Source organism: Formica exsecta, unplaced genomic scaffold (genome assembly GCF_003651465.1).
Source record: "Formica exsecta isolate Colony F162 unplaced genomic scaffold, ASM365146v1 scaffold171, whole genome shotgun sequence".
Taxonomy (NCBI): Eukaryota; Metazoa; Arthropoda; class Insecta; order Hymenoptera; family Formicidae; genus Formica; species Formica exsecta.
Window position 1 is genome coordinate 8,536 of NW_021849026.1, and position 8,086 is coordinate 16,621.

At 34.2% G+C, this 8,086-nt stretch overlaps 1 long non-coding RNA gene across 1 annotated transcript; it reads right to left on the reverse strand.

The window, feature by feature from the left end:
* Positions 1–1,967: 1,967 nt before the first annotated feature.
* On the reverse strand, positions 1,968–5,642 carry LOC115233332. The gene is made up of 5 exons (XR_003883769.1): positions 5,519–5,642; positions 5,220–5,329; positions 4,862–5,101; positions 3,158–3,338; positions 1,968–2,742 (listed from the first exon to the last, which is right to left on the reverse strand). It is a non-coding gene; the product is annotated as an uncharacterized LOC115233332 (long non-coding RNA).
* Between the last annotated feature and the right edge of the window lie 2,444 nt (positions 5,643–8,086).

Here is an 8,086-nt window from a genome sequence, read left to right on the forward strand (position 1 = left end):
CGGAACGTTGCGGCAGTGAACTGTTATGACGTCATGGATGGTTGTAACGCCGGCAAAAAGGGAACACACCCTCTATTGTGAGTGATGATCCACAGGAGCAATTGAATTTTCCGACTGAGTTTTTAAACTCTGTGACACTTTCTGGGATGCCAGTTCATCAACTTAAAATAAAAGTGAATGCAACAATTATCCTATTAAGAAATTTAAATACTAAAAAAGGACTCTGCAATGGCACAAGGTTCATTGTAACTGATTTAAAACCTAATCTTATTTATGCAGAAGTTCTAACTGGTTCTTCCCGAGGTCAGATTATCTTCATACCAAGGATTGATTTCTTACCAAATAATAGGGAAATTCCATTTAAGCTTAAACGAAGACAATTTCCTATTCGAGTGTCATTTGCTATGACAATAAATAAATCTCAAGGACAAACGTTACAAAAAGTTGGTATTTATTTGCCACATCCCGTATTTGCTCATGGTCAACTATATGTAGCATTTTCTAGAACAATCGAAAGGGATTGTGTAAAAATTAAGATTGATGAATTGAGCAATCAAGGACAACTCATTAAAGGAAATTCAAAATATTTTACGAAAAATGTTGTATACGGAGAGGTTTTATAAATTGAAGAATTAAAAAATTGAATGAGAGCTAATAATAGTAGGTCAGCGGTAGGTAATTCAGTCGTTAAAAAAAATTAGAAGACTAAAAAATAAAATATATAAAAAATATTATATGTAAAGTAAGAGTCACAAAAAAGGAGGGGGGAGGGTCGGGGGAAGGAAACTGAGAAGGACATGTGTGAATTACGTGGGAGGTAAATGTTAGGACTGTTGTGTCCCAGGAAGTCATGCGCAAACGGATCTTTGCAACACAAGAGAAGGGCGGAGGTGGTCGCGCAGAGGAGGAGTTTTTAGTGGGTGAGAGTCCCACACTACCTCATCACATCGGGTGGTGAGGTGTGCATCATGCATTTTCAGTACGTCAATCATTAAAAAAAATATGTGAATAAATAATAAAAAATATAACATCTATTATATGCCAGATAAAATATTAAAGACGGATAGACTTAGAAGCCCAGACTTAGAAACCCGCGCGAAGCGCGGGCCTATAAGCTAGTATACGTATATTTTTTGGTCGCTAATATAAATAAATATTTTAGGCACCTCCCCATTCTGGCTCGACATTTTATAATTATCATGCATTGCATAGTGTAGTATTGTTGGCTATCTGTGACGCGAATTACTGTTTTAGTCTTGTCGATATTGGAGCAGAAGGGCGTCAGAGCGATGGAGGAATATTTCAAAGAAGTGAAATAGGTATTGCTTTTGAAAACAATTTATTAAATGTGCCTTCTCCTGAAAATGTTTCAGAGAATTGTAATTTACCATTTGTTTTGGTGGGAGATGAAGCGTTCGCATTAAGAACATATATGATGCGGCCATTTTCTCGAAATTCTCTGACTTACGAAAAAAGAATCTTTAATTATCGGTTAAATCGAGCACGGCGTATCATTGAAAGCGCATTTGGTATTTTGGCATCTCGATGGCGAATATTCCGTAAACCAATTATAGCATCTTTGAAAACTGTCGATAATCAAGGATTATCGGAGGAGAAGAATAATAATTGTCAAGGCATCGATTTGCCTTCATAATTTTGTAATGAAGCATGAATTAAGGAAACCGGTGAATGAACGACGATATATGTTTGATAGAATGGAATACAATGAATGTGGAGCTCTGAGAGATATTGCTAACATAGATATACATGAACAACGTAATGCTATAACAATAAGAAATAAATTTGTTAATTATTTCACGAATGAAGGAGCGGTATCTTGGCAACACGAAGCTGTTCAGAATAATAACATGTAACATAAGCATGAGAGAGACTTTACTTTAAAAAAACATGTACATGTTAAGAAAACGTTTTTTTACATAATAAATTTATGTATGTAGCTTATGTATGTTACGACGATATATGTTTGATAGAATAGAATACAATGAATGTGGAGCTCTGAGAGATATTGCTAACATAGATATACATGAACAACGTAATGCTATAACAATAAGAAATAAATTTGTTAATTATTTCACGAATGAAGGAGCGGTATCTTGACAACACGAAGCTGTTCAGAATATTAACATGTAACATAAGCATGAGAGAGACTTTACCTTAAAAAAACATGTATATGTTAAGAAAACATTTTTTTACATAATAAACTTATGTATGTAGCTTATGTATGTATCTATGTGCAAAACTGAATATGCAAGAATAAGATCTTTTATAACATTTCTATCTGTACCGAACGTTTGTCTACAATAAATATTATAATCTTAAAAAAAGGAACATATTTTTTCATGTAGTAAAACATAATATTGAACAATGAAACATTTGTTATATTTTTAAACTAAACACGTAATAAATTCTTTAATCACATAACCAAAACAGGAAATCCTTCCTTTTTAATACTATTAATAATATTGCTGTATTTTTCTTAATATCATATTATTATAATAAAAACAATATATTTTTGAATCTTGTATAACTTATCATGGAGTAACTGCATTATTTCCATTTCAGTTGATAATCTGCTTTTCAGATCTAGCATCCGTAAAGTATCTGTAATGCTGCGACAGAATAGATCTACCGAGTCTGTTACTGCAGGTGGTGTTGGTTCTTTTAAAGTTGAAAGTTCTCGTAATAATTTGTCTTCGATAGTAGTAGATCGTCGTGAGCGTTCTAAAATGGAAAAACAACATATAATTAAAAGTTATTATTAATTTAAAAGGTTTTGAAGTTGATATTTGGATTTTTAAAGCTGTACTTGATGATTTACTAAAATTGTGACTTTCGGAACTTGTCAATGGAGAAGATGATAAAGACTGAGAACATGTATTGGATAACGAAAAATCAGCTGTAGGTGATGTAAGCGGAGGTTGAACTTGAGCATATGATGAAAGCGGACTGTCAACGTGAGAAGTTCTCAATGAAGTATTATAATTTGATGATGAAGTAAGCGGCTGTAATTTTCTATTGAGACATATATTCGACACATGCCTAAAATAAATTATAAAATATGATATGAATGAGTGTCTCATTTAACATCAATTCTTTAGCATCAATTGCAATGTTAATCAAAATGTGACATACTTACTTTCGCTGTTCCATACTATCATCTAAAGATGACATTAACTCATAATATTTATAGTTAGGATGTTTTTGGGCTGCTGCAGATGATCCACTGGGTAGTTTTTTTTTCATATCACTTCGGATCTTTATATATCGATCACGTTGAATTTTCCAGCGTCTCTTTAATTCTTCAACTGGTATCTGATCTATATAAAATTATAATAAATGATAATTTTAACATTCACACACAGGGTGAACAGCTTTTCACAGCTTGTCTCACAACATAATATAAAATCTAAATGGAAATTTTCAAGAATTGTAATTTATTATTATTAGGTGTACAAATAAGTTTCCGCCGTTTTTTATCAAAAATTGGGCATTTATTGTGAAAGAACGGAACCTAATGTTTTATTTGAAGTATTGTCCATCGCTTGCCACTACTTTTCCCCATCTTTCTGGCAGCGTACGGATACCGCGTCGGAAGAATGCATCATCTTTTGAGGCTATCCACGAATCGACCCAATTTTTGGTATCTTCATATGATGTGAAGTGTTGCTCAGACAGGCCATGCGCCATCGATCTAAACATGTGGAAATCAGAAGGAGCAATGTCTGGTGAATACGGCGGCTGGGGTAAAACTTCCCAACTGAGTGTTTCCAAATAGGTTTTGACCGGCGCCGCAACATGTGGACGAGCATTATCATGCAGGAGAATAACTTTGTCGTGTCTGGAGTAGTGGGCGCGCTTTTCCTTGAGTGCTCGACTCAATCTCATCAATTGTGTTCGGTAGACAGCCCCAGTAATGCTTTCGTTCGGTTTGAGCAACTCATAATACACGACACCAAGCTGATCCCACCAAATGCATAACAAGAGTTTTTTTCCATGAATATTAGGCTTAGCTGTAGATGTTGAAGCATGGCCAGGTGGTCCCCATGATTTCTTCCTTTTTGGATTATCATAGTGGATCCATTTTTCATCACCAGTGACTATACGGTGCAGAAAACCCTTTCATTTATGCCTGGCAAGCAGCATTTCACACGTGAACAATCGGCGTTCAACGTTTCTCGGCGTCAGTTCATATGGAACCCAATTTCCTTGTTTTTGAATCAATCCCAATGATTTCAACCGATGTGAAATTGCTTGTTGAGTCACTCCCAATGTAAGTGCAAGTTCTTCTTGCGTTTGGCACGAATCTTGATCCAATAATGCTTCCAATTCCGCGTCTTCATACACTTTCGGCCTTCCGCTACGTTCTTTGTCTTCGATGTCAAATTCACCGTTCTTAAACTTTTGAAACCACTCATGACAACTTCTCTCACTTAAGGCAGCCTCACCATATGCTTCTACAAGCAATCGATACGCCTCAGCTGCAGATTTCTTCAAATTGAAGAAGTAAATCAAAAGTTCCCGCAAATGACGCTTATTCGGCTCAAAACTCGACATTTTCGCACACAAAAGAATATATTATTCTGATAAAAAATCACTAATGTTTTAAGGTTATGTTATTGACTGATGTCCAATCTTACGATAAGGATGTTTTACATCTGACAATTTTAACCATAACTTACTGGTGGCGCCAACTTTTGTCAAACGGCGGAAACTTGTTTGTACACCTAATACTGTAGTCTATTAAAATAGTCTAAACCAGTTAGTTAACCATTAATGAAGTGCTAGCGCAAATTGTTCATAATTTTTACTCATACACTTTTATTGTATTTGTTGTATTTACCTTCAAAGACTTGACAAATCTCTTGCCACAGTGGATTAACGATAACTCGACTCCTGCTTTGGATTGATAATTTGATATTGTACAATGCAGGACGTTTTTAAACTTCGCCAATGAGTACTTCAGTAAAATCTTGAATATTTACACGTATGTCAATATAGCTTGTATTCTCATCTTGCTCATGTACTTCACTCGTAAATTCTTCTTTACCTTCCATATTTTTCTGAGTATTATAAGTCTCTTCTGTTATCAGTATATATGTTTATATGTAACATACAGACAATTTAATGAATATTAATCGTATATTAATCAGAAAATAAGTGTTTGCTCATATATTGCACGAATTAATTGTTTTACTTACTTGGATATAAATGTTTATTACATAGCACGCCAACATGAGTCTTAGGAGAGAATATCTCTATGTCACTGTCAAACTGTAAATTTTCTTCGCACATAATATATCCAGAAATCCTTGAATACATTAAAAAAAATAATATAAAACATATAATTGTGTAAGAAGTTTATCTTAAAAATATATAAATATTTTAACCTAATCTAAAGTAATTACAGGTTATGAATATAAATAGATGTTATATTCTTACATGATCAATTTATTACTAGACTTAAAAAGATATATTTATGTTTTATTCACATACTTACCAATTTCTTTCCACAGTAACGATATTTCGAAAAATGACAATTATCTCAATTTTTAGAATTTCTTCAGTCCCCGAACTTTTGCAAAAAGATAGAAGCAGAAAAGCAGAATGTACTGTTTACTAACAGCGCGAGTTCTGATTGGTTTCTGCTTTTCTGCTTTCTGCTTTTCTGCCAAGGTGTGAATCCGGCCTAAGAGTACAGCGTACGATCGTTAACCCTACGTCAAGTGCACTGTGGCGTTACGGTAGCCGTACCGCGTATCAGTACGGCGTACTGGTAACGTCCCTGCCGAAAATGGTCGATTAAAACCGATTAAAACATAATCCGTTTTAATCGGTTTTAATCAGTTTTAATCGGTTCAATCCGCGCCCGGATTAAAAAGTAATTAATTTTAATTCCGAACGAACTATAATCGGTTTTAATATCGCTTTCGCAGATTATTTCCAATCTGAAATCATTACATTCTAATCCATACTGTTGTCAATCCAAATCAGTGCTGGGATTTACTTGCACATTTCGGCCCGATTCCGTGGCTCACGCCTATTGCCCCCCACTCACTGCTCGTGCGTTAGCAACGAGTCGCCAGATACGCGTAACTAAGGAGCGCGACGGTTCGTCTCAAGAGCGTTCATATGTAAGAATGCCCAAATATAATAATAAGATAATACTTTTTTAAATGCTCCGCAAAAATTCTCAAAATTAAAAGTTTTTCTTCAATATTTTATATTTCATTGATATAAAATATTGAAGAAAAACTTTTAATTATAGAAACTTTTCATCTGCGAAATGATGAAATTTTTTATTAAAAGGGATTATTTTTATCTATGGATTGATTATGGTAAATTTCAATTCAATTGCATTAAAAACAGGTTTGATTATAACTTATGAAATCGTATAATAATTTCGGATTGAGGTGGATGTTTTTAAATCGGTTTTAATCGACCATTTTCGGCAGAGGTACGACGTTCGCTCACTGTATTCCCTGCCGAAAATGGTCGATTAAAACGGATTTAAAAAAATATAATCCGTATCGATCGGGATTTCTGCACCGAAAATGCGGTATTAAAACCGATTGAAAATAGTCAAATCGAATTTAGTACGCTTCAGGCAGGTTAATATTGGGTGATATACATCCACCTCAATCCCTTCGCCGCGTAGCGGCGCCGCCCGGAACTATGCTCGGACGCGCGAGCGCGTGGGCCGCCAAGTTGCGGGTGCACTATTGTATCGCGGATTGTGCTTAATGTGACGACCTACGGCAGCCACAATATCCATTCGATTATTCGTGTTTATTTGGATTGACAACAATATGGATTAGAATGTAATGATTTTAGATTGGAAATAATCCGCGAAAGCGATATTAAAACCGATAATAGTTCGTTCGGAATTAAAATCGATTACTTTTTAATCCGGGCGCGGATTGAACCGATTAAAACCGATTAAAACGAATTATGTTTTAATCGGTTTTAATCGACCATTTTCGGCAGGGTTAGTACCGTGGAAGTATTTTGTTATCTGGGTCTGGATATTTATATATGCGTATTTTACTGCCTTAAGGGGATGCACAACTCGTCTGTTTTACCGACCAAAAGATTATTATTTTGCACATCGAAATCTTTTTTTTAGTTGAATAGAATAATAAATCCTTTTCCACGATTTAAGTACACATCGAAACAAAGATGAGACTTCACGAGTTTATGTTAAAAACAGAAAGAAACTAAAAAATTACAGTTATTTTACTGGCTTCTTGCGTAAGGTAGTAACAATATATGCTTACCTCTGTAAGCATATATTATATATAATATGTGCAAAATTTTGCACACCGAAATGTTTTTTACTGTGCTTTTAAATACATTTTTAAACGTTCACCTATATTCTTTCATGCAATTCCGAAGACGAAGTTATTCTATTTTGTGCATACAAACTGCAAAACTTTTATATTAAGCAAATATTAATTATTATGGTCGGTAAAACAGACGAGATTTTGGATCCCCTTAATATATCATTATCATGTTTGTAGTATCAAACATATATTTGTAAGCTTTTGTTTTTTCTACGAAGTGACATTGAGTAAGCATTCTTTAATTACATGAAAGAGCTTGGGTACTTTAACAATGGGGGCAAGTCGGATGTATGTAATAAGACATATTATAATTAAAGGTGAGTATTTTTGTTATATTTTCATAATTTAAAATACAAGAGTATGTATATGTAACATAAACCTAATAATTTTCAAGTCATTAATCAATCTTTTTTATTTACAGTGGGATCTTTATGCAAGAAATAATGCATTTTTGGGTCTACGCATGTTGGGATAACTATTGTGCAACTACAGTATGAGGTAATGCTTCTAAGTATTGTGTTTTCTGACTGCTCATTCAACCTAAAGAAAGACTGAATTGTGATGATGACAGTTATACTGGTAAGATTGCTGTATGAACGAGATCTTAATGTCACGTTGCCTATTTAATATTATATCATGTTTATTTTTATTTTAAGCAGACAAAAGTAATAGATCCACACTAATTTGCAAACTAGGAATCCAGCTTGCATCGAATGTTTGAAGAG